The sequence below is a fragment of the Excalfactoria chinensis genome, chromosome 4 (genome assembly GCF_039878825.1).
Source record: "Excalfactoria chinensis isolate bCotChi1 chromosome 4, bCotChi1.hap2, whole genome shotgun sequence".
Lineage (NCBI taxonomy): Eukaryota > Metazoa > Chordata > Aves > Galliformes > Phasianidae > Excalfactoria > Excalfactoria chinensis.
The window spans coordinates 28,252,882-28,280,377 of NC_092828.1; the positions used below are offsets into that span (position 1 = coordinate 28,252,882).

Consider the following 27,496-nt stretch of genomic DNA (forward strand, 5'->3'; position numbering starts at 1 on the left):
GAAAAAAAAAAAAAAAAAAGGAAAATAAAAAGAAATTGATGGAATGAAAGAGTCACGAGAAGAACCCCCTCTGGGGTTTTCATTCAGACTTTACTTTCCAGAAGCCTTTCTGCTGCTTTAATTATGATGAACAGATATGAGACAATTTGCACTGTATTCCACATGTTGTTTCCTGCTGACAGACCTCCACCAGAAGTCTGACCACATTTCTGATCTTGATTAGATGCTAAAAAGATTTAAAGAGATAGAAGCTGATATGTAAAGTTTAATCTCTTCTTATGTCTTAAGAAGGACTAGCAAGGCTAAATTTCCAAAAGACAAGATAAGGAGCCATGTGTGTGCCATAAAGTGTGATGCAGCAAAACCAGATAATTTTGCAAAGAAAATCAATAGGTATATACAAAAAAGCGTGTGTACAAAGTTGGAGTAATTTTCATCTGTAAACAGTGTATACATAAATCCAAATATTTTGTAGAAATAAAGGAGCTGTCTACTTTTAAATGCAATTGATATTGCAGAAAAGTAGATATCCTACATGTACACAATTTCTAAAAAGCGCATGTGAAGGGAAAATGGGTAATTATCTTCCTTACAATTACTAGAAACTTTCTAAAAATCATTTAAAGTTTTAGGATTTTCACAATGTAGGTTACATTTCAAAAAGTTCCTGAGTCAATTGTCCCATTTTCAGTGAAATCAATAGCAATCAGTTCTGGCTCCACACAAAAGACTCAGTCTTATTTAGGCCATTTTTCATGGTCATTTTTCATTAGTAGATGCTTCCTTGTTTATGTATTGGAATCCAGAGTTTGAGTTAAGTGGATAACTTACACATGAAATGTGTGGCAACTTGCCAAAGAAGACTATACTTTTCCAGAAATATAGCTGGCCTTGAATGCCTCCAGGGAGAGGGCATCAATAACCTGTTCCAGTGTCTAACTACTCTCACCATCTATTCTCTTCTGATTTAAAACCGCTTCCTCTCATTCTGTCACTACATGCCCTCCCCAGCTTTCCTATAAGTCCCATTCAGGTACTGGAAGGTCCCCTGGAGCCTTCATCTCAGGTCTTCTTATGTTAAAAGCATTTAACTTCCATAGTCACAAAAGTTTGGCATTAATATTTGCCAAACACCTGAATTTCTCTTTATCAGCATACAGAAGAGTTCCATTACTGACACTTCACAGCACCTCACTCAGCAGATGTTAAATAACACCAGGACCGTAATCTAGGCACTTTATTTATTCATGTGCTTAGTCCACATGGTGTCTTCCAACGATACTTATCAATTGTGTATGAAATTAGGATTCATAGAAAACATCTTTTATTTTTAATTTTTTTCCAAAATCATAGAATCATAGAATTACCCAGGTTGGAAAAGACCTTGAAGATCATCAAGTCCAACCGCAGCAAAAAAAAAAACAAAAAAACCAAAAACAAACAAACAAACAAACAAAAAACTGCTAAATCATATCCCTGAGTACCACATCCAAATGGCTCTTAAACACATCCAGGGATTCAACCACCTCCCATTCCAGTACCTAACCACCCTTTCTGTAAAGAAGTTCTTCCTAATATCCAACCTAAACTTGCCCTGGAGCAACTTGAGGCCATTTCCCCTCATCCTGTCACATGTCAATAGTGAGAAGAGAACTGCCCCACTCATCATACTGGTTTTGCTAATACATGAGGAAAAGCATGTATTTAACAGCTTGGAGTTTCTCAGTCAAAGATTGTTTTCCTCAAGGTGAACCCTAAAGGGTGTTCAAATGACAAGCTATTTAACAAGAAAAGGGGGAAAAAACGTCCCCCGGGGTCAGCAGAAATGCTAAGTCAAGGCCTAAAACAGTGATTAAGCACCTGGCAGAAAGGCAGGGTCAACCCAGGGTAAATCAGATACATGCAGTACACCTGAGTTACCAGAAGGGGTAGGGTTAGGGATCCACTCCTTCCCAGACCTCATTGAAGGGTTGGTAGTGGAGGTGAGGGTATTTTGGTGGAGATCTCTGCTTTCTGGAGGCATTCTAAAGGTAAGCAATTTTTTTTCCCTTTGTTTCTGTGTCTATGGCTTCTATATTTAGGCTTGTTCTCCTCTGCTGCAGCCTAGGATTGTGCTTCTCCACTATTATTGATGTTATTTCCATCATGTTATAGCATTATGCTTATGTTGGTCAAATTCCTTCTGTGACAACTTGGAGCAAAGTTGCACATCTTCCTACCTGCTGGATAATGTCTTAACCTTGTTCTGTGCAGCATTGTTTGCATGACCATGTTAAGTGAGGTGTTTTTAATCTAGCACTGCATAGTGCAGTGTTGAAACATTCTACTGCAAAACAGCAGAGAGGGGAACAGGAACTGCTAGGAATATCGCTTCTGTTGTTTGGGATTGTGATGCACAATAGAGCTTTTCAGTGTCAAGCATCATAGTAAGCAAAATTAAATATTCAGTGCATTTCAACACAGGCAGTGGTATGAGATCTGTGTATATGGGGTTGGTGGTCTGAATCTTCAGTTCTTACAAGTGGACGTGAGTGTGTAGCTGTAACTTGGAGCTGCTTTGATTTATATCTGCAATGATTTTTTTTCTCCTTTTTTCCCCTTTTTTTTCAGCCCTTATTATTCTTTCTCCTGTTATCTTTGTTTTTAACATCTTTAGTCTATCTGCCCAACCTTCTCTTAAGCTTTCCTCCCATGTTAAGGCATTATATGCTGTTGCAGGTTGTGAATTAACTAAAAATTTAAACCTTGAAAGATAATGATCTCATTATGCAAAACTTTGTTTAGGTCTCATCTAAGATCATCAGGAGCAGAATGTATTAGATTGGAAAAAAACTTAATGAAGAGATGGCTAATGATATACTGCTATATGAAATGGTTGGTGGGGGAAGTGAAGCTGTGCAGCAAGAACAAACTCATTGCTCCATTCAAATATTAAAATGTAAGCTTAAGCTAAAATGAACACAAACATGAAAGACAAGGAAAAGAAAAGGGATTTAATTTTCTCGAGACAGAAAGAGCTGTTTGAAAATTTTGCATGTGGCACTTACTATCTGTGTTCTAAAGATGTAAAACTACAGTGTCAATTCATCCTTGCGTTAAACAGGCAAAAGTTGAGAAATGGGAAAGGCAAGCTTAGCACAAAACATTCATCAGTTACAAACTCAAAACTACTTAATGTGGTATTGCTGCTCAAAAGAAAATTGTCAAGTAATTTCTGCAGTTTCTAATAAGTTTGTAATAGTATTATCACCCTGAAACTGTCTTTTCCTGCTAACTGGAAGGTATATCATTATAACTGTATTAAAATGCCGATGTGTGAAACAATAATTGAGAATACTGTCTCAAAGCATTTGTTGGGACATATTTTCATTCCATAGTATTATGTGTTCAGGGCACAGTTCTTGACAGGGACAAATAGAAGATTGCATTTCGATGGCTGAAGATAGATACAAAAGCAACAGATAAAATTTTCAAAGCCTTTTTCTTCAAGATTTCACAGTGCTTTGTAGTGGAAAAGATCAGCTTTTAAAAGAGATACAGAAGAGAGTGAGTATTCATGAAATATAACCTTTAAAGAAGGAGAGAAGAGCTGCAGCAGTGAATTTGAAAATGTAAAAAAATAAATAAATGGTTTTATTCATCCTTTCCTTACTTGTGGAGTGCCCTAGAGAAAGCAGCAGATGAAAGAGATGATAGCTGTCATTTTACCCTGACTAGTAATTAACGAGGTGTTAGTCCCCACACTTTTACTTACACCGTATACCTTACAAGAAGTCCTGGGCTCCTTATTTTTGATAACTTCTTGTGTAGTCAATGTTTCTAGAAAGTACAGACTTTGATTCTAGGATTGGTTTTCTTAGTTAACTACATTTTTATCCAATTGTTAGAGATGTCTCTTTTTTTTTTTTTTTTTTTTCCTAGAAATGAAAAGTTTTGAAATAAGAGCTCATTTATTTACATCATTATACACTATAAATACTGTAAAGAATTTCACCAGTATTCATTTTCTGAATGCAAAGAAATATACATTTTATTTTTTTTATTTCTATCTCTACATTTATATATATATATATATATATGGAGATATATGTATAGACATGTAAATATAAGATATGCATAAGGTGTTTCTCACAGTCATATCTACTAAAAGATACTAAATGTGATCAGGTCATTCATTGTACTGTTCATGGTGAGAAGTAGCATCATTTGATTACAGCAGACAAATTGTAGAACTATGGTTGAAAATAAAAGTTAAAGACTGAGCCAGCTAGTTTGAAGAGGGACAAACTTCTCTTGGGCAAGTGAACGAGCATTCAACCAAGCATGGAAGAACCTGACCCATGCAGCTTTCAGAGCCCTCAGCTTTGGAAAATGAGACCCATTAGGATCTCTACAGATTTTCTTAAGTAAGTTAAAGATCATCCCCAGTCTTCTTACAGTCCTCCAGTTTTCTTACAGTTCTGTGTTTTCTCTCTTCAGATCTCCCCAGCCATTTGTGCATACAGGCAGTAGAATCCCACCCAGTTTGCAATGTTTTGTAGAGACATACACTGTCTCTGAAGTGCTGCTGCCAATATTGATCCCTTGCTTACTCACTAGAGTTCAACCTACATATTCTCTATGGCAAATGCAGGTGACCTGGAGCACTTGGAGAAGTGTAGGTGTTTAAAAGCAAAACAAAAGGGCAGACCCAAAGGAAACAACAGGCTAAAAAAAATCCATTAAAAAAAAAAAATCCCAAATGTGGAGACAGATTGTCCCATACTGTTTAGAAATCTGAGCCTAGAATGAACACTAAAATAGCTAAAACTAGAATAAATATATATATAAATAAAAGCAAACGTTAAAAATATTTAACCAACATTCTGTAAACCAGATGAGACCAAGAAATTGTAAGCTGTTCATTTTATGTACTTGAGCTGCAAAGCAAAGGGCAAATTTTCTGTATGTCACGCTTCTTGGAAATGTTTTATTCCCAGTGGCAGTAAAATGAAAGCCCTGCCTTTAAGATATCTATGAAAGCAATTTGAGAGGGATGGGACATATTTGGTTTTCTTGTGTTTTTTGTTTTTTTTTTGTTTTGTTTTGTTTTTGTTTTTTTTTCTTCTTCCTCCTCACTGACATCTCTTTAGTAGCAGGCAGGATTTTGCCCTTTGTTTTCAGTTTGTATAATGTCATACTGTGCTTAAGTAACTTACAGGATAGAAATCAACCTGAAGCAACTTCAGTTCCTTCTGGAAAATACAGCTCTATTTTCCTTAGCAAGCTGGTATTCAGAGGTGGGATATAACATCTGAAATACAGCATTTTAAGAATTAGAGATGGGGTACAGTGATGCTGAAGAATACAGAAGCCACAGCTCCTCATAGAGGAACAATGTTTAAATAAAGATACCACAAACACAGGCATTCTGTATCATGCCAAACTGAAAAAGTCAAGCAAATATGAATGGGTCTTGCTTTACCTTGCAGCCCTATGAACTACATCCAGTAGTATAGGATGTATCCAGTAGGCATAAAAATAAATGGCATGTTTTTGCTCCCAATAGCTTTATTTTTTTTTCTCTAGCCATATATATTCTTTACAGTTTGAAGCCTCAGATTGAAAACTAAAATTTAATTAAGGAGAAGTAACTAGTAAAATTTCTAAGAATTATGATATTCTAGTTAGGTCCTCGAATACATAGGCATAGAGGGCAACCCTAGAAAGTAAAGCTGGAAATACAATTACAGAAACAAAAATAACAGAAGGTGAATGTTTTATCTTAAAACAACTGTGTAAGCAAAACATTACAAACAGTTGTGGTTTTTTTACAGCAAATAGTGTATCCAGTGGACATACAGTGCATTTGCCTCTCTTACCCAATAATCAATCAAGACTGCAATGGTATCCCTTATTTACAGGCAGAGTGCATGGGTCTGCAGTCTGAGAACTGTTGGCATAAGCAGCATATTTTTTGCAAGGCTGCTGGGTCAGTCTCCCAGCCAGTAATCACTAAGTTCACGTGGTGTTTTTGTCTTACTGGATGAGATTAAATTTTTTAGAACGGAGGATAATGAATAAAAAAGGACAAGTAAAAATGCAGAGAAAAAACTCTTAATTTCTACAAGCTATTTTGAATGTGAAAATCAGATATGTTTGAATCAATTTACATGTTGAAGACTTAATAAGTTGCACAGATTTCAATTACATCTTTTTTCCCTGAGGAGGAAGAATGTATTGCCCAGTCTTTGGGAAATATTTATTCCTACTTAGGATTAATCTGTGGTTAGAAATACTTCAGATATTACTATTTGTGCAAGAAAAGCGTAACTAATATTCATTTTTCTCTTCAGAAATTCTATATTTGGCAGAATCATGTTCTGGAGCTAACCGTAAAGCCTTGCGCTATTCAGTTCCACTTTTCACTTTTAAAGATCTTCATTCTAATTAAACATTGTATTAACAACCAAATGCAGACAGGTTTTCCTGCTTTCAATCATACAAATTTAGCAATTCAATGGCTATATGCACATTAATTTACCTAGAAGTTAATGGAATTTGCCCATAGAGTTTCAGTTCATACTCACACTCACAGAGCTATGCTGAAACTCCATTCACATTCCATATATTCTTGTCTCTGAAAAAAAATAGCTGCACATGCATGTGATTGACTCTTTGGATCCCTTTCAAAGCCTTCTTTAGGAATCTGAATACGCCCTTCTGTGGGAAAAAAAAACTGCAGAAACAAAAAAGGAATGAAAACTCTTTAAGACTGTCCTTCCTCCCAGAAGTTTCTCAGAACTCAATTGAGGGCTTCAGATACAAGAGATTCTGAAAGAGCAGGAAGGATCAAAGCCCCCAGCATCAAAACATTTTGGTTTCACCTTTCACTGCACCTCCTACTTACCACCATTGGTGTAGAAACAGTTAAGCAGGGAGAGGGAGGAGATGCAGGTCTGGGAAATATGTTCAAATGGGAATTCCACTGTAGAGGGAGCCTGGCAGAAAGGTTATCTAAGTAGTGCTATTTTTCTGCTTTGATCCCTGCTGGGAAAATGTGCACCTTTCACTCTCTTGATGTCTGCCATCTCAGAGAAATTGCAGAGTAGAGAGAGCTCCAAAAGAGTTGTGTGAGGTGTATGTACATATGCACGAACACTCGCATGTGTTGAGAGCATAGATCAGCAGACATTTACAGTGATTCATTCACTGTGAAATCATACTCTGCAAAATCAATGGGTTACTGCTGTGTAACCAAAGGTAAAATTTCACTCATCATGGACGATTCATTTCTATTGTGTTCAGCAGGATTTTGTCAAAGAGTAATTGAAAAAAGTGAACGTACATTATGTGTGAATAACACTGCATAAATCATGGCATTTTATGTACAATGAAAGATTTGAAATGCATTTGGTAGTTCCATTAACATTTTCATTAAAAAGAAGGAGGTTTATGTTATGCTTCACTTTATACCTAGATCAAAGAAACTTGTGATGTGCCTTATGATTCTAAAGAAGATTGTCTGTCCCCAAGGTTTTCACATATTGCAAAAGAATTGCATCAATATACATCAATTGCTGTATAGATGTATAATATAATAAATGGTTCTTGGTATATTAGGCTTTATAAATTACGACTGTTCCTGTTTTACTGATTTGTGAGAGTGTCTATACTGACTTACAAATGATTCTCAGGGAAGCGCATAGATGTGCTTCCTGCTTATGAGCCGAATTACTGAAAAGTCCTTGGAAAAACAATGCTTCTCAAACCCTAGGTAGTGTAAATAACTAAGAGGTCAGACACAGCATGCTTTAGCCTCTCTCCTGATGCTTGAAATGTAGGTGTTGGAGTTTTTCCACTTGTAAGGCAAGATGAAGAAAACAAACAACTGTTCATACATTGTTATTAATTATTTTCAGTACAGTAACTATACCACATTTGTATGAGCTAAATCTACTCAATGTGCAATTAATTAGACATGAGGATCAAAGCTACTTGTTCCTTTTGATGATTTTTTTTAATAATATATTTTTAAATATTCTGTCTTTTTATGCCAACAAAGAATAATAGAATGCCATGTGACGTGTGACCATAAATGTTCACGATGAGTTAATGCAACACATATAAATGTTGAAGCTAAGTAAGAAAATTTACACTGATTTATTCCGTATGAATCCTAGAGAAAAATATGCTACAGAAGGCAACTCAAGAACATGTATTTCTTTCTTTGAACTTCATTCAAGGGTTAGGACTGTCAAAGCCATGTGAAAAGTAGGAGTGCTCTGAATGAACATTAAATAAATTACGATTGGATATTCAAGTAATCTCTGGGGTTGGGTTCTATTTTTTTATTATTATTATTTACTTTTTATTTTTATTTTATTTATTTATTTATTTATTGCCAGGGGACATCACAGAATTATTGCTGTCCTATCTTTTTAATATCAAGAAAAGGGCATTTTTGTCCAGGTGGGTCTCATTATGTGCTTGGAATATGATTATAGAAAGTCCCTTCATTACATTATTGCTTTCTGGGGCTGGGGCTGTGCTGGAGCTGGGGGGGGGGGGGGCTGGGGGAAGGGAGGATGCAAGGGGGAGATGATCCTGGAAATATGCCTTTTAAAACTATATCTTTTACCATTGAAACAAGGGTGCAGGAATGGTAATAAGGGATCTATCTAGCCCAGTATCCTGTGTTCTAATAGCAGACTACAAAGGTGCTTAGGAAGAAAAATATTGATACAAGGTAACTAGCCAAGCAGCTAGGTTGTGATCAACTGCACAAAGTCCAGCTGAAGGCAAGTCATTTTGTACATCGAGAGGTGATATTGAGGCCACTGTTGTTTAAAGTGTTCACTAATAATCTGGGCACTCCTCATGGGAGAAAAGGCTGAGAGAGCTGGGACTCTTCAGCCTAGAAAAGGGGGATTTTACCAGCGTGTATTACTATCACATGGAAGGAAATGAAGATGTGTCACCCAGACTCTTCTCAGTGGTGACTAGATACAGAACAAGAGCCAGTGAGCACACAATGAAACACAATAAATTCTCTCAGGCTATTATTACAGTGCAACAGCACACTACCAAATGATATTTGAGATTAAAAATAAAACAACAGCAAAGAACTTGAAGTCACGTATTAGATCCACTCTTGCAGAGTAGCAATAAGAGTACCTAGAGTCACCAGTTTCCACTGTGTAGGTTCAGGTAGAACACCAGCTGTAAGAACTAAAGAGAGTATAGCAACATGCAGTTGATTCTGATGCTGTTACATAAAATTTTAATTATTTTTGTTCTGACTTCATTAACCTACTTTTTATACGTCAGTATTTTACAACTAATAATTTAAAATACGGCCCCCAGGTACTCTGTGATCTTGGCATCTAGAAATCAAAGTAATTTAAAAATGGGACTTGAGAATGCTAATAAAAGGTCTCCTTTGTGTAACTCCTCCTCTTGTATGAAATGAACACACTTAAACCTTCTAACCACAGAAACACAATGAAGTTCTGAAGTAAGCAGTGTTTATATAGTAAAGCAAAATCACATAGACTCCTAGCACTATATTTTGAGAAAGATCAATGATAAAATTTGTATGACTCTTCTACACTAAAATGACTTAATTAGAGGTATAGTTTTGCTACATCTTTTACTTTTCTCTTTTAAAATAAATAAAGCTCAAATAGTCAATAGTGTCAATGGTATGCCACTGGAATGTATTTATTTAATTAGCCAACAAATTTAGAAGTTCATTTTTTAAATTTTGTTCTGTTCGTTCAGATAAAGAAAATGCTTCAAATATGAGCTTTGCTTACACAGTTAACTGTCTTTTATACTACTTGATCCCTAGAGGTATTCAGGAGTCTTATGCTGTGCTTAGAGTACATTCATGCAGATTCTAACGACAGCAATGAAAAAGTGAATTTCATAGCTGTGGATGTAGAAAGAACAACACCATGAGAGAGAATGAAATAATCCATCTGGAACTGGGCATATCATTTACTTTAAGGATCTTCTTATTCCTACTTGTCATCACCAAAAACTTGTTTTGATGAAATGGATAGAGTATATCAACCCAGATGTGATTAAAAAGACCAAATAAAATCTACTTACACAGAGGAAAATATCAGTTCTATAAGCCAAGACAGACAACAAGGCAAGCCAGTTAATCCACAACAATGACTCCTTTTGGGACCACTGTCTGTTGCAGTTATGGTAATGTAACAACAACATTTGTGTTTTGAACTTGGTTTCAAAACATCCCTCCTCAGCACTCCAGTGTTCCCTACCTCTTAATTCATCTGTTGTCTTTTCTACACCTTGGTGGCAGAGACCATTGAAATCACAGGGTGACCATTTTTAGCACCTCAGGATATAGATCATTTTCAAGTTCTATTTAGCATTACTTTTCCAGTCATTCTCATATTACTATCTGGAAACAGATATCATAGCAGAACTCACAGAAAGTTATTTCAAGGGACAGCCAACCTTGAAATTCTTCTCGTGAGCAGTTTAAGGATATGAACAGTTCAATTTTTAAAATATCTAGTAAGCATTTTGATTTATCTCAGAATCTCTGGCCCGCAGTGTCAGCCTCTCCCTTAAATGTTTTAAAAGTAACCAGTTACAATCCTTCTGAACCAATATCAAAAGTCTCTGGTGTTAGTGTTGTGACAACAGTTAGGCTACTGCCAGTCCTTAGTCTTCAGTCTTAGTCCTCTCTTGCTGAACAGCACCGTCTCACTGCTGAGTATTTCTTGCCAAAAGTTTCTAACTCTGTTGCTTGGTTTTACATCAGATTCCTGACGCATTTATCACAGAAGCATGAGGGGTGTGGGGAAGTATACCTGTATGTGTCTTTCTAGTATTGCTCCAATTTCAGTACATGTACTAACTAGTGAAAGGGTCACCATGGTATTAAGAAGCCAAACAAAATGTTTACTTAATACCAGAATAAAGTGCATACGCAAATAAACCATGGGTGTCATGCTTAGAATAGACCATATTCCTTCAAGCTAGTCTGTGTAATATTTCAGGAATTTATCCAAAGGGGGGAAAAAAAGGCAGTTAAAAAAAAGATCAGTCATTGGCTATGTTCCGTTTTAATAACTGCCTGTTTCACAACTGAAAATCTGAAAGGTGTCTTCCTAATGAATAAATGATGAGAAAGTTTTCCTTGGGATTGCAGGTAATGTATTTTTTCCCCAAATCTGTTTAAATTAAAAAAGGCAGCCTGTACTTTTCTGCAGAATTGTAAACATTTTTTCAGCTTAAATTTTGCTAGGGATCCAATTCTGCAACTGTTGTTTATGGAAGCGATTTTCTTCAGTGGTAGTTACAGAATTTTTTCTTAGATTTAAATAGGTATATTTTAAAATAAATAAATAAACATAACTTGTAATCTGTGAATAGACTGACACACATGGAGGCAAGGCAGTTCAGCCTTCACCCTATTGCTGTTACTCACTATCTGCATTTTCAGCTAAAATGCTAGTCTAATGGCAAAGTCTCAAGAAGTACCTATTGTTCTCTTCTGTAATTTTGAAGGGGTATTGTCTTGTTTCTGCATCCTAAATGCAAATCTGTGCAGAACTAGATTAATCCACAAACAAATTTCACACAGCCAGTGAGGAGTAGAAGGTAACCTCATTTAGCCTCCACTGAAATGGGTCAACTTCAAGCCAGTGACCTGGCAGTGAAAAATCTATTCTCACTCCCTTGAGCATCCATCATCTCAGATAGCCTTTTTACTCTGCAATTATTTATTTCCACTAAACTCAAATGTCCCCAGTGATGCTTGGTAAGATACAGGCAATTTAACTTTTATATTTGATATTTCATCAAAATACAGAAAACTCTTTCATGATCAGAGCTTTTATTCTTCTGTGCAGTGAACTTTGCAATTAGAACACAATTGTATAAAACATGAGAGAGGAAATACAGTCCATTTGGTGTGAAGATATGCAAGAAAAACACTTTAGTCTGAACTGAAGGTAGCAGTCAATATTGACACATATTTAAATAAGGACAAGATCTTCACAGCACATTTTAAAAATACCATAACACAATCAAGTAGTGCTCTTATAGCCACTCTAACTTATTTATGGAGGATCATTTTCCAATAACCCCACATGACTGTAAACATCCATTTTCATCAGAAAGTCCAGGTGAACTACATCAAAATCATTTTTATAAGTACTGTCATTTATGCGGTAACATAATTTCACAGTCCTTGTCATCATGCAGCCCAAGCACTTAGTTTAACAGTATCTTTGACTGTTGAAATGAAATGAAATGAGAAGGCTTGTATGCAGTAATACATAAAGTTTATATAATCTAGTTTCTGTCTCCCCCACCTCTGTCACCTCTGTGGCCCAGTAATGAAGTAAAGAGATAACAGGAATATCTCAAATACTTGAGTTAAAAATTTAGCTCCTGCCAGCTCAAACATAGTTACTTATTGAATATACAAAGTTAGTCCATTCCTGTGAAAGCAATGAGTCTTTTCCAGCATGTGTTTTCCTTTCATTTTGTAAATGATTATGTGAGAGATATGGCAGTCATTACAAACAGTTGATTTTAATTCCTGGACATATTTCAGTTCTGACAGGGGTGGTAAATTCTTGCATTTTATCTGATTTTCTTTGTGTTGTAAACTAAGAATGCTAGTGTAAAAATGTTCCTATCTGAAGACATCCTTTTCTTAATGTTGTTTCATTTGCAGAGTGTCTTAATGATATCAAATATAAATAGGTAGCGATGGGCTCTACAGTAGAGAAATGGTTAAAAAACCTGTATGTGCTGGATTTATAGGAAGGGAGTTTCAAAACCAAAGCCTCTTGAAAAAGAAAGACCTCCTATTTATATTGAGGAAGCATTAGATAATATATTCTACTGATGTTTTGTAGATTTTCAGTAAAAGTTCAAATGAAGGTTCAGTGAATTGCCCATTCCCAGACACATAAGATAGTGGCTGTAATAGGAGAGAAAACTGAACAGAGAGAAAAGACAGTAATTTGAGAGCAAAGAAGTTATCATCAAAGCTAGATATGATTTCTATTACTGTCATGAGATGGTAAGTAAGTGGTGAGAAAGACAGCATTAACAGATATATTCTTAAAACCTGCTAAAAAGGGAGAAGGAGATAGACAATACAAATAAAATGTCTGCCAAGAAAAAGCAGGATTACATATGCCTTTTTCTTTAAAGTTATTTTGTGTGATACATTACCTTGGAAACATGAAACATAAAATTTAAGTCAACACATTCCCTCAATTCTTCTCTCTTGCTAGACTGCTCTCAAATTAATGGAAATACATTTTCCCGTGGATATTAATTAATCAGTTTGTGTTGGATAAAATACATGCTGATATATTTTTTATTTCAGTCTATAGTCAGAGAATGAATTTATTCAGAATACTGGAAATGGCTTGGTAGAGTTTTTGACTCAACAGCCTTGAACAGTGTATCTGTAGTTTTACTCATAGGTATATCTAGATACACTGGCCAATCAAAGAAATCTGCAAAAATTACCTGGTACAACAGTAAGTTTGAACAACTTAACTGAATCTTATCCCTGTAACTACTATAAATGTACTATGGTACATTTCTGAATGTAAACACATTTCCTTCTTTCTTTTTTATTCACCATCTATTGAACTCAACCCTATCTAACTCCACAATATACTTTTCTTTCCTCGTTCTCTCTCTGTGTAAGAGCTTAACCAATGTGTCCTTCCATTCAGTTTGAACTAGAGTAAATTTTTCTGAAGTTAAAGGAACTGGTTTGTAGTTGAGCATAGGTGGCATACAAGTTTTATTGCATAGCTTGTTTTTGAGACACTAGCTTTATAAAAAAAATATCAATATAAAATAATAGAAAAGTAGAGTTTTATTTTAAGGGCAATTCATGCCTGAAGGCATGCTTTGCAATTTACTGTAGGTGAACATAAGATGATACTGCAATTACAAACAGAAAAGGACTTAATATATGTCTTGTGACTGACACTTTTATACATGCTTATGTTGTGAAAATCGGATATATTGATATTGATTCTTACTTAGGTACTATTTTGATGTTTTATTTTAAAGGCATTGACCTTGATGTGATCCCAGTTACATGAATGTGCTGAATTCTTCAGTATTTTCATGGTGTTACAATATTGGTCTGAATGAACGCTTCCACAGTGTTCATTATCTGGGTAATTTACATAGTAATGACCCTATCTGGTGTGCCATAACTCTACTAAAGATGGTATCGAATATTAAAGATAATGTAAAGACTGAAACTTAAATATAAGACACAACTGTTATGGAATATGATGTGTTAGATTCATCTTAGATGTTTGTAAGGTTTTTAATGATTTAATTCAAAAAATGTGAAATTATGCTGGAAAATGCAGCTTTGCAAAAATAAAAAGGGACTAAAAGAGGCACCAAACCATGTTACCTGTGTTTATCATAAAAGAGAAGCAGAAGTTTTGCAAGTGCTGAAAAATTAAGAGAAGAAACAGGTCATCAAATCCTATTTACTAATACAAAACGAGAAAAAATAGGTAAGTTTTATGTTGAGCATATATATTAACCTTTTTAATTTCAGGTTTCAATTTTGTAACACAATTTCTTTCATATTCCAGGAAAGAAATGTCAAAGTTCTGTAAGGAGGATGGTGATGGAAACCCAGATCAGGTAAAGTTCCAAGTGGAACATATGTGGAACAATGAGCTTCCACATAGGATAGTAAATTTCTTTCAAGTGTACAACATTTGTTTGGAAATCAATCCTAACACTAGTAAAATGAGATTGAATCATCAGTAAAAAACAGGAATCTTCACAGTGATGAAATCCAAGGGCTCAGAGCCCAGAGTAAAAGAGATATACATACTTATACACACAGAGGACTAAACTTTGATGAGTTCTACAGGTGAGCACCAGGTTCTCAATTCAATATTTTTGAAAGTCCTAAGCTTACTTATTAGTCTAGATTAATAGTAGCAGAAGGACTGGATATAGTATTCCATACTACTGAATAAAACAACAGGCCTTAGTGATAGTGGAAAACAACTTCCTGGAAAACAGCTAACTGTCAGCTTTACAAAATCCTGAAATCATCTGGGTTTTTAACTACTTGGATTTGCAAATCCCTGAACCAAGACATGAACAGAGATTAATTAAAGATGGAGAAGTAAGTCATACATGAGCCTTACAACACTGTAGACATCAGCTCAATCAAAATCCCTTTCAGCTCTATAGCACATTGAATTAAATTAGGTTCTAGAGTTATGTGCTATATGCATATTAGTGCTGTAGATTTTAAGCTGTGACTTTAAAACTAGTGTTTATGAAAGGACAAGTGACCAACAATAAAAGGAGCAGAATGATTTGGTCCCAGTAGGATCCTATGTTTCTCCTTCTTTATGATCTGAAGAATTTTAAACAAATTCAGTTTTATAGTCCAGCGTTAATAATTCTAGACTCAATTAAAACTGGGTTACCATTCTATGTTGTGTTCTGTAAACACTAAGAAAGTCCATGGCTTATGCAATTATCAGCCTTATTCTTGATGTGTATTAGTAGCTGAGGCTATTTTTCTCTACATTTCCTCAGATCTTGGCTTCAGCCAGAATAGAGTTAACTTTCTTCCTAGTAGGTGGTATGGTGTTGTGTTTTGGATTTAGGATGAGAATAATAACACACCAATATTACAGTTGCCTCAGAGCAGTGCTTGCACAGAGCCAAGGACTTTTCAGCTTCTCATGCTGCCTACCAGTGAAGACCTGGGAATACACAAGGAGCTGGGAGGTGACAGAACCATGACAGTTGATCCAGACTGACAAAGGGATAGCCCATTCTATATGATGTCATGCTAAACTGGGGGATCTGGCCCAGGAGAGCAGTCTCTGCTTGGGGAGTGGTTGAGTATTTGTCAGAAGGCGGTGAGCAGTTGTGTTGTGCATCACTTGCTCTGTTTATTCTTTTTGTTGTTACTGTTTTCCCATTTGTTTATTTTTAGTTCTTCTTTATTCATATTAAACCATCCTTTTTTCAGCCCTCGAGTTCTTTCGCTATTCAGATTTCTCCCCCACCCCACTGCTATGGGTGGGGAGTGAGTAAATATCTGTGTGATCCTTAGCTGCCTGCTGAGTTAAACCACAACAAACATCAGCTCTTCTTTCACTTCATTCAGACCTATGCAATACAAACAACACCACATCTCTTAAAACTTTAATTCAGTGTATTTCACCCAGCTTTGCGAATAATGTAACCTGAAGGACTAATTCCAAACTACTCAAAACCAAGGAAATTTTGTGGCCTGCTTATAACAATCTTTCAGCACAGTGATATATTAACATTTTCCAGACTCCAATATTTTTTGTTCTGAAATCCTTAAGTTTCAAATTATTTATTTATTTATTTATTTATTTTTTAATTTACAGCTAAAGATACAGCTCAGGAAAACAGGGCGTTTTATACTCAAAAGAGAGTAGATTTGATTCACATCCTTATGTTCAGCAGAGAGGGACTCCCCAGCATCCTTCTTCTTTCAGCACTATGAACATTTAAATCAACTGGGCCCTAATCTCTTTATTTTTCATTTTTTCCTAGACCTGCCTTCTTCCCATGCTTTTGCCTCCTAGAAAATATTGCATTCCCACAGACACTTGACCCTTTTTTTATTCAAGGCTTACACGTAGTCTTGAATAGATTTGAATTATCAATGCCTAAATATAGAAAATGTATACAAGGAAACTCAAATACATTCCATCTTTGGGAACAGTGAAAATAAGTGGGATACTTCAGTTTGATTTTCCACACACCAGCACAAACCATTCCCCTAATTTCTCTCCAAATCTCAAAACAAAATACCAGGATTGTCCATAACCTTGTAGCTGGTTTCATTCCAGTTCACCAGTAAAGCACAAAGAAAGGTAAATAACACCATAATAGCAAACTTCACTTAAGGTATGTTTTTGATAATTTATTATGTGGATTTAAAACAGAGCCTATTTGACTAGCTCTTAGCCTGAGACAGGTTGGTGAAAAGAAGTGTCATGAGGAAATGGGTTTCATTTCTGAAGGGAAGCAAAAATGCTTCTGAAAACTTGACATACACAGAGGCAAATTGCAGGATCAGAATGCTGTAAATATGAGGGTGCTTTGCCCACTGTTATTTAGAGAATATACTTATCATTCTTGCTACTTTAATAATAATGATAACAATATGATTCTTTTCCAGATCAGTTGTCTCCGAGGGCTTAAAAGCTCAAAAAATAGCCATTCAAATATTTGGTTGTCCTGCCTGCAGCCTTCACTGAAAAACACGCTGTACACTGAAGCATTAGATAATATTTTAAGTATTCTTTCATTTTTTTTCCTTTGTAGAACTGCCCCAGGCTTTCTCTACAACTACATTATGTGTGCATTTAATGGATGTCCACATACAGCTGTAGCTCGTATGTCTAAGAATTGAATCACCTCAGTAAACTTTTTAGGTTCACAGGGCACACAAGTGATTGTCAAGGAGCCAGGATTATCTAGCAGTTGATTATACCAATGCTGATATATGACTATTATTTTGACATTGCAGCTTTGAAAGACTTGAAAAGTACTATGAAAGAGTACCTAATCAAATAGTCAGTGTTATTTTACAGTGTAAAAACTCTCTAGGGTAAGAAAGTAAATAAAATAATTAAACCATGTAAAGATGAATATTCTTGCTCATATTTTACCAGATAAAGACATGCATTCAAAGCAATTATGAAGAATTTCAGAAGGTGTGAAAAAACTTGGTTTAGGAAGAAAAAGTCCAGCACTCTCTCAAATGTGCACCTTATACAAACTACTTGTGTACACTACTATACACTACTTGTGTGCCTCTGGTGGCGCAGCGGTAGAATTCCCGTTTGCAACACCAGGGGGCCCGGGTTCGAATCCCCCCCTGTGGAGCAGGGGGTAGAAGTGCCGCTCTGCTACACAGAGGGCTCGAATCCTGGGAGTTGGACTCGATGATCTCTAAGGTCCCTTCCAACTCGCACGATACTATGATGATATGATACTCATTTTTCCCCTATAATACAAGTGGGCAGAAGGGAGAGGAAGTGGACAGGTCTGGTTCAATGCAAAGTTGCAGAGAACAGAAGTAAGAAAAGCCAAAATGAACAGGCTGAATTGGTTTTTATTTGTCAGATCTGCATTTAAGGGAAAAAAAATCTAGGATGGTAGAGTGTACAACCTTTACTGTAGGATAGGGACAGGACGACTATAGGTTGCTTTTTTTTTTTTTTTTTAATTTTGGCCTTTTTTTTTTCTTTTTTTTTTTTTTTTCTGCTGCAACCAATTGAGATGCCTGGGAGATCTTTCCAAAGTGCTGTTTTAAGAAATTGAAGCTAGATAAGGAAAAGGAAGATGACTGGAGCAGAGTTTCTACTTATTAGCCTCCGTCTCTCTTTGTAAATGAGATTTATATAGGGCATAGGCTCTGCGCTTTTTGTATTGAAAAGAATTCTATTCCTACTGTAAAACAAATGCCAGATCAGTTCATATTTAACTGAATGAGAACTTGCTTGAAACTGCTCCTGACCCCATTACTGAGAAGATGTGTTTGCCCTCTGCCACTGAGGCTCAATGTTTATGGGCCCTTGATTGCCCCTGAGTCACAGACTGCAATTGTGTTCAGAAGTGGTTTGGTTTGCTGGGTGTTTTTCTTTTCTCTTTTTTTTCTTTACTTTTCTGCATTTGGTGTAGCAATTGTAACTGTCTCTTTCTCATAGAGACCAAGCCATATTAATCCTTGCCATTGCTGTCCTCTGAGAAGGAGCAATTTAAAGTAATGATTTCAGTTTTTAAAGCTTTATGTAGCTGAAGTCCCTACAAGTTGAGATTAACTTCTCTTTTTTGAAACAGGAGCTGAGAGATCAGTCCAAAGTACTTGAGATAGTGTTCCCTGTGTGTGTATATGGGGCTGGAGGACACTTGTGTTCAGTATTTACTTCCTAATTATTGACTGACCCAGTTCATATATCAGTTCCTGTTTGTTAAATGTATGGCAAACAGGTTGAGATCTACGATGCTAAGCTTTGAGGTAGATTAGTGAGAAGAGTGTTAGTGCCAAAATGCCTTACAGGTAGGTGATAATGATGACTGAGAGGGAATGTAACTTTTGATTGTCTTCTTTTTTTACTGCAAAGGTTCTCAAATGCAACTGTTCAGTGGCAGTTTCATACCTGTTTTCTATTCCAATTTTTAGAACTAAATCCAAACTTGAAGGATCTGTTTCTCTTCAAAGAAAACTATATAACCCAAAGAATTCTTCTTATTATTTACAGTTAAGCTAAAACTTGTTTCAGTGTAGGTGGTATCATAGATCCTAGGGAGCACCAAGTCTAGGACATATTTTTCCACAATGATTGTGAGACTGGAAGTTTACCATAGGAGCACAAAGTGACCCAGGCACTGAAGTATGATTTCAAGTATTCTCTTTCATGACTGTCCCCTAGGTTAGCACAATGCATAACTATGCGCAAAATATAGTAATTTTCTTTAGTACAACCTATCAAAAACTACTCTGAGAAGATTTATCCTTACATTTGTAACAAGGATCGTAATAGCTTTATTGACATATTTTAAAGGAAAAAAAAAAAAAAGAGCAGAGAAAATAAGAAGATGGAATATCAGGAAACTGTCATCAGAGTGACTTTGTCAATATTATTCAAGATATTAGAGTTATTTCAGAAAGTAAAATTATATCTCTCAACAAGACTTATGAACACACCTGCTTGGACATCTTGGCTCCAATGCCTTATCTGAAGTGCTGACTGCACATTTGATAAAGAGTGATAGCACATCCCTTTATTCTTCATGAAAATTACTTATTATCAGCATAGCATGAATACAGTAGAAAATCTAAATCAAAAGCCCCTCTCTTTATCTTTACCAGCCATTTTTGAGGGTTGTTCCTGTCCCACATGTGGGAGGTGAGTATGATACACCACTGCTGCTCCTCTTCAGGCACTGAGAGCTGAATTTTAGCCAACAGTAAATAACATGCTGCTCTGGCCTTTCATTGCTTACCTCACAAATCAGCTGCAATATGACCATGAATATGAATGATAGCTAATGCTATACTCCGTACTATTAGAAGTGTGCTTTACAGTTGTTTCTTTTCCTTACCTATAAAACCTTTAAAACATTCCCTTTCCTAGTTCTTTTCAGTAAAGCTACTTTCAATACAGTTCACTTTATAAAAATCACTTTGAAGCAGCCTTCACAGAAGGAAAGATCATTTGGCCCAGTAGCACTTGGATAAGGACTTAGTATAATTCCATTTAGGGTCTTCAAGAAGTACCTCAGAGATACTCAGTAAATCAGTCAACTGTGTCTGTTGTGGAAATCTACAACGCCAGAGAATTTTGACATTAAACTTTCCAGACAGGTTCACTCAAAGAGATCATTCCCAGGGTGAAACGTCTTGAGTGTATTATTTGGAAATGTACTTAGTACTTTCATACTGTGGTGTGTATCTGCTCTTCTAAACACAGTGTACTGTGTTCTCATTTGGCTGGTAGGTCTCAGTGGTGTGTACTGTAGGAAACAATGATCCAATATCTTCAGAACTCAGTTTGACTTTTGGAGGAAGGCCATGACTTCAAGGTCCTTATTGATAAATAGTGTCATAAAAGAAGATTTTACCTTCTGAGAATCACAGTCTTTGCAAACTTAGTGTCTCTCAGATAAGCAACTTTTAAAGCTATTTCTGTAGTTCTCCCAACATCTGATAAACCCTGCTGTTAGGACTGGCAGAGCCCTGCTTTCAGTTGACCCTACCTCTCCTCACTGCCACCTCTCCTGGGCTATATGCGATGGGTTGGGGATTACTCTGAATGAGGGAGTACCACTGTACGAATATGCCTTACTCGATAGTGCTTTATTATTTTTGAGAAGCCGCTGCCATTCTGCCTTTATTTGGGCGGGTAGAGGTATGCAGGAAATCATATGCTGTGTCTTAAGAAAAATGCAGTTCCCCTTAGGAGAAGAAAAGGGAAAAAGTGGAAAACGAGGGAAGGAGAGCTACTCCAATTTTAGCGCGGCTGGGCGAAAGCGGGCTGTTCTCTTACCCAGCCGTCTCGGAGTTGCCCGTTCATTCCAGTAGCTGTGCTCGGGCAAAGGAGCGGCCGGGCGCTGCGGCGGCGGAGCTAGCGGGCCCCGAACCTGCGGGTAAAAAAGGGCCCCGGGAAAGAGGCCGGGAGCGGAGGAGCAGCCTCCCCTCGCCGCGCCCCACCTGCAGGCAGCCGGGCCCAGGTGCGCGGCAGCGGCCCCGCGCGGAGCCGTGGCGACGCGGCGAGGGGAGGCGAGGAGGAAAGGAGGGGAGGTGCTCCGGGATTGGGGTCCGGGAGGGCCGGCCGGAGCGCTAGAGAAGGGGGAGAGGGAGGGAGAGAGGGAGGCGGAGGAAGCGAGGAGGGGAGGGAGCAACGAGCCATCGCAGCTTTCCCACTCACTCTCTCCGCTGCTCAACTCCTCAACTCTTCCGTTCTTTGCCTGGACATGTCTTGAGAAAGTTGGATCTCTCATTTCGCCTTCATTTGTTCCTTTTTTTTTTTTTTTTTCCTTTTTTTTTTCCCCCACCCTCCCCCTTCTTCCCTGCTCATCTCTTTTTCCTCTCGCTGGAGCCGGAGCCGCGGATGGCCGGCAATCGGAGCACCGCGCTGTGCCGGCAGGGCCGGGCGCCGCTCTCGCTGCGCGCTGGGGCCGCGCTGAACTCCGGAGCCGCGGGCAGGCGCTAGAACTGCACGGGCAGCGGGGCTGTGATCGCTGCTTCTCCGAAGGACGGCAAAAACAGGGAGGGTAGAGAGAGGGAAGTGTCCGTGGAGATGAATTGAGCTGGAGCGGACTTTGAGAGGAGAACGCCGAGTCCAGCTGGTCTGGTGAGTTCTTTGTTTAATGAGTTTGTCAGCAGCAGGATGGTCGGGAAGGTGGTTTTCGTGAGTCGTGGTGCTACAATGAGGGGATTTTAATGAAAAGGCTGAGGCCGTTTGCGCTTCAGCCCGTAGATATTGCAGTTTGAAACTGTAGCATACGTATGTTCCTGCATATATGCGTACACACACACGTGCGTGTCTGTATCTCTACACAGAGAACTGACCCGAGCTGTTCGCACCTGGAGCCGGAGGCAGCGCGGCACCGACCCGCAGGTGTGCACGCACCGCTGCCGACCTAGCGCAGAGTAACGCGGCGGGGGCCGGGCTCGGCCGCTCCGTACCGGGCTGCCCGCCGGCGCTGTGCCGGCTCCGTGCGCTGCGCTGTGCCGTGGCGCCCCCTGCCGGTCGCCGCCGAGCTGCGTCTGGGGCCGGGGGCTGCCGGGGTGGCCCAAGGAGTGTGTGCGGGGGCTGCGAGGAAGCGGAGCCTCCTGCCCGCGGCCGGCGTGTTCTGAGGGGCCGCTTCTTTCTGATCTCCCGCTGCGGGGCGCGCCGGGCTCTGCTAACAGCGCCCTTCCCCCCCCCCACACCCCCTGGCAGCTGGTTTTATTTATTTATGCGGCTCATAAAAGCCGTGTCGGGGCTAATGTGCCCCCGCCGGCTTCCCCTGCCCGCAGCCGCGAGCCCGCTGAGCCGGGATTCCCCGGGCAAACGTTTGCTGGTTGTGAAGTGCCATCACTTATTAATGAGCGGAGAACTCTCTGAGGAACGTTTGGCAGTGTTTAACGTTGGCTGGCAGCGCTCCCCTCAGCCGAGCGGGGCACCCACGCTCCGTACCGAGGGTTGGGACGGAACCGCCGCCGCCGGGAGGGGGGGGGGAGGTGAAGCGGGCGGCGCCGCACTCGCTGCCCCCGGCGCCGCTCCTGCCCTGTAGGCGGCCGTCTGCTGGGGCTGCGGTCGTTAGGCGGCTGCTGGCGGTGAGGGGGTAGGACCGTGGGCTCGGCCAAGGGCTCAGCCGCGTAGGGATGCCTCCCGTTTTCGGTGTGTTTTTGTGGTGTCCCTCGAGGTCCCTTTCACTCCCCGCGGCCGAGCTCCGGCTTGCCAAAGTTTCTCAGTCGCCTTCCTCAGCACTTTCCTATACTTGAAAGCGCCGTTGTATCCGTCGCCCCTCCCGGCGGCGCTACGGTCAGAAGTGCCGCTCCCGCCCGTCAGCGCTCAGCCCAGCCCCGAGCGGGGCGGACTCGGGGTGCGGGGCTGCCGCCGCGTCCGCGGAGCGCCGCAGAAACGAGTTCCGGAGCGGCGGCCGCGGTCCGGTGCGGCGGAGGAATACGGCTCCGGGGGGCCCCGCGGCGTGGAGGGGAGGAGGGCAGCGGCGAGGCGCGCGGGCGGTGAAGAAAGGAAATCTGTGCGGCGAAGGCAGCATGCGGGGCTGGGCCCGGCCCGCGCACTCGGCCCGGAGGCACTGAGCGCGGTGAGGTGGGGGCTGGGAAGTTGTGAGAAGTTTGATGCGGGGCGGCTGGGACGAGAGCGGTGGTGCTGAGGCGAAGCCGGGAGGGGACTCGGCACTGGGGTAGCGGGCGGGCAGCTGGGGCGGGGGGAGCCGGCCGGGCCCGGCCCCGGAGCCCCGCTGAGTGCTCGTGGAAGCCGGCGAGGCTGGAGCGGGAGGCGCGTCCGGGACGCGGGCGGCAGGTTGCTCGGAAGTTCTGTCGAGGAAAAAAAAAAGAAAAGGGTGGTGATAGTATTTCCCCCCCAAGGCAAGGTGTCTGTCTGCGTTCAATGGGCCATTGTGAACTTAATTCCCCCGTGAAGCAACGGGAGCGGTTCGCGGCGGAGAAATGTCCTTGGGGTGGTGCTGGCCCTTTGTTTGCACTTCGCCCGGCGTCCCTCGTTGCTTTCCTCCCGCATTCCCCTGAGCGATAAGGAGCAAGGACGCGGCGCTCTTACTTGGCTCTGTGCTACTCACAGGGAACGGCACGCTGTTTGAGCGTGGCAGTAAGAGACGGCGGATCGCCCGTTGGCAGCACCTCCTGGTTGTAAGCTTTATTTTCTTGGAGGGAGGAGAATGCGTGAAGACATTCCGAAGTAATCTAGGCTTCCACCAAGTGGTTTCCCCGCACTAAGTTTAAAAACTTAGATGTGAATTGCTCCTGGGTGTTGCATGGGAAATAGGAGACTCGCATCTATTGCCCTGTCTGTCTGCTGTGTGTTTCCTATGTGCCTGTCGAAACACGTGGAAATACTCTGCTGTTTAGTCACTGAAATGCCGAATTTCAATGCTGAAACGATTTTATTTCAGAGGGTTTTGTTTGTTTTCTGAAATCCTCAGATCTCACACTTAGGGCAGTGGAAGGTGAGCTCCAGTAGTTACAGGAGGCTCCTGGGTTGATCACTTAGCATGAGAACTTATATGGCCAAGTTATCACTGGTTTCAGTAAAAGCAAGCAAGAAAAAAGTCTATAAAACCCCACATATTTGTGTCTTTTGTTGTTTGTTTGTTTGTTTTAGATAAAGCTGAGCGTTGGCTCAGTAAAACTGTTTTTGTCCTCTTGAATTTTAGTGTCATGTTAAAGTTTGACCACACTAATTAATTCCCAAAGATCTGCTTTTCCTTGTACAATGGGAGAGCTCAGTTCAAGATACACTGCTCGCTGTCGCGTGCAAATAGCCGCAGTTCTCAGTATGGAACCATCTTAGTCAGTGTCTTTGCGTGCTGCCTGAATACAGCTGCCGTGTTTTCCTTTTAACAGCAGATCTCAACTGTGTAAATCAAAGCACCTCATGAGATTAACTCCTAAGGTGGTGAATGTAAGCATGAAACTCTGGAGTTCGGTCACAAGTTGAAACTATTACATTAATCTCTACAGCAGTGTACATTTTTTGAATAACTTACCAGCTTTACGAATACAGCACTCCTATATATGCTTTTATCATGTGTTGCTTTCCTGTCTGCCAGCCCACAGAAACCCCTCAATGGTGTCTCTTCCTCCACCTCCAAAATAAAACGCCCAAAGAAAGTTTTTCAGTGTTGGTTTAAAAAAGAGGAGTTTTAATTGGAAGCTTAAAGATGTTGAAGTGGTTAAACCTGGCTTTTCCTTGTTGTTTTTTGTATTTTTTTTTTTTTCTGGTGGGGTTATGTGAATAATTGCTTTTAAACCAACAGAAAGAGAACGTGTAACTGCAGAGTTGTACAGCTCACAAAGTCTCATGATCTTCCCTCCACTGCTGCAATAGGCATCCTGTCATAATGGTTTAATTACAGCAGTAATAACTTTTCACACTGTATTTGTATCAGATGACATTACTCGCACATGCTGATCAAAACTGACTTTAAAGTAAATTGGTGATGCTTTGATTAGTAGACACATCTTAGTGTTAGAAACATTGCAAATTAGGAAAGCTGATGCACACGTGTCAAAAATAACATAGAAAACAACACCAAAGTGCTGCTGCATTTGTTAAAAGTTAGTGGTGTCTTTAGGAAGGCGATCACTGTAACAGCAGCACCTCTTCTAGTGCTCTCTGGTGTTTCCCAAGCTCAGTGTTAAAACCATGTACAGAGTTGTCATCTGCCAGTGTAGGCGATGTCACTCTGCGTTGTGGGCTGAACTGGTTGGCCTTCAGAGTAGGAGAGGGAGAGCAGTGGCACCAAGGCTTATCCTGACAGCTTATTTGGTCCAGTTCAGGCTCTTTTTCTACCTGTGATTTTTATGTGATTGGTGAGGATAAGTCCTGCAATGCATCCTGTTGGTACCTTATGTAGAAGTTAGAGCTTGTTTTGCCTGCTTGGTATGTTTCTGTTTTACTTTGTTAGCTGCTTAACGTTACAAGTCTATATGCTGCAAGCATTCTGCTAAGAGAAACGTGTATATAAGACTGGGATCTCATCCAGATTTTTTGCGTTTGTAAGTTTTCAATCTGAGGTCTGCCAGCCCTGCCAGTTTCTCTTTTTCTGTTGTCTTTATCATGAAGATGATACATATTGCTTAGCTGTGAGTATTTTTTCCCATTTCAAATTCTGTTAATGAGTTAAATCACATTGTTAACACAGTAGTTAATAAAACTATCAGAGGCTTCCCTACAAAGATTATACATACAAGTAATGGTCCTTCCAAGTAAGGTATCAAAGTTTGCTGGATTGTGGCATTCCAGAATAAATATGATGTGCTTCTTGTAAACTTAGGGCTGTGGTGTTTGTTAAGCAAACAGTTCCATTATGTCATGAAAATGAGTGCAGAAAATCTTGAAGTGGTGATACTCCAAAGATGAAAAAAACAAACTGAGGAGTTTGAAGTGTAGTGAAATGTTTGTGAAATTCAGTTATGCTCGCTTACTGTTACGAGCCATCTAAACTTATATCTAACAGAAAAGCACTTTATCTGAATGTCCTCATGCTTGCCCTTAGCAATTAACTGTCTTTGCATTTTTTAATACTTTGGATATTTATCAAGATTATATGTTGATAATCCTGGTTCGAAAGTTTTTGGTTTCTGGTAACTGCAAATTATGACACAAGATGGGAGAGGTGAAATGTAGCAAATATCCAACTCATTTCTGTGTTATGTACTCTGCTGAGCAACTGAGTTGAGGGCTGCTATTAAGCTGTAAGTTGTGACTCAGCAGACCTTGGAATTTGCTGCTACAAAATGGACCCTTACTGGTGGCTGCATTAATAGCATGCCTTGTTGGCAGCTCTGAGCAGACTCTACTTGCATTTATTACAGAAAATAAGCAAAGAGTGCTTAAGGTATTACAGAACAGGAAAATATTTATGTGACAGTAAAACCTACACGTGTGTTCAACTTAGAATTTTAATGAAGAGCTTGGGAATCTTAGTGCAGTCCAATGCATCATAGTCAAATGTGCCTGAGATAAGAGGAGCAAAAGATTAAAAAAAAACAGATGGATAGTGTTTTACTTAATAAATACATCGATCCCGACAGCTTATTGCCAGCTGCTAGTAAGTATGGGCTGTGAGTTACAGAATGATGTAGCACCAGAGGTGCACATACTCTCTGCTACTGAATTTTAATAGACAATAGGCCCAAAATACATCCAGTTTGGACAAGAGTGCAAAATGAGTGGTGAGAGTTTAAGGAACTGCATGGAAGTAATTTGTGAAGAGCTACTGTGGCTCTGAGAATGTGAGAGGTTCACGGAGAAGTGTTGTGATAGATAGGTGAGAAAGACAGAACAACTTCTGTTTGTCTAACTGTACTCCTCCCCTGAATGGCTACTTCCCACAACTTTTGGAAGGCTTTCACCAAGGAAGTTGGGTTGTTTTAACACCTGTATTTATTTGGATGGAGTGGAGATTCTTTCGCCTGCCGTGGTTGCATGTCCCAAAATTTCCCCAGTGAGAGTTGTTTCTCTTGATTACTTAAAGTGATGGAATAGCTAAAAGATGTGTCAGAAATTAAGTCTAATGACTTCTTAAATTGCTTGGAGTTTAAAAGTTATTGATATCAGTTATTTTCATGAAAAAAATTACTGCAGTAAATATTTAGGAGCATGTTAAGAAAGTGAAGTCCTGGAGTCCCAAGTGTCTGTTTAAGGACAAACCATAGTTTAGGAAAAACGGTAGTGAGGGGAGGAATAATATTGTT

At 39.6% G+C, this 27,496-nt stretch overlaps 1 protein-coding gene across 7 annotated transcripts in view; it reads left to right on the forward strand.

Moving 5' to 3' along the window:
* The first annotated feature begins 21,152 nt into the window (after window positions 1–21,152).
* FAT1 (FAT atypical cadherin 1) overlaps window positions 21,153–27,496 on the forward strand; it is a 101,857-nt gene continuing 95,513 nt past the window's right edge. For 4 of the 7 annotated variants that reach the window (XR_011903375.1, XM_072334594.1, XM_072334595.1 and 1 more), the window contains exon 1: window positions 21,375–21,902. The gene's annotated coding sequence lies outside the window, so the exon portion shown is untranslated. Of the gene's footprint in view, window positions 21,196–21,234; window positions 21,280–21,374; window positions 21,903–23,156; window positions 23,365–27,496 lie in introns of those variants that run through there. The other 3 variants (XM_072334592.1, XM_072334591.1, XM_072334593.1) reach the window with 3 other exon arrangements.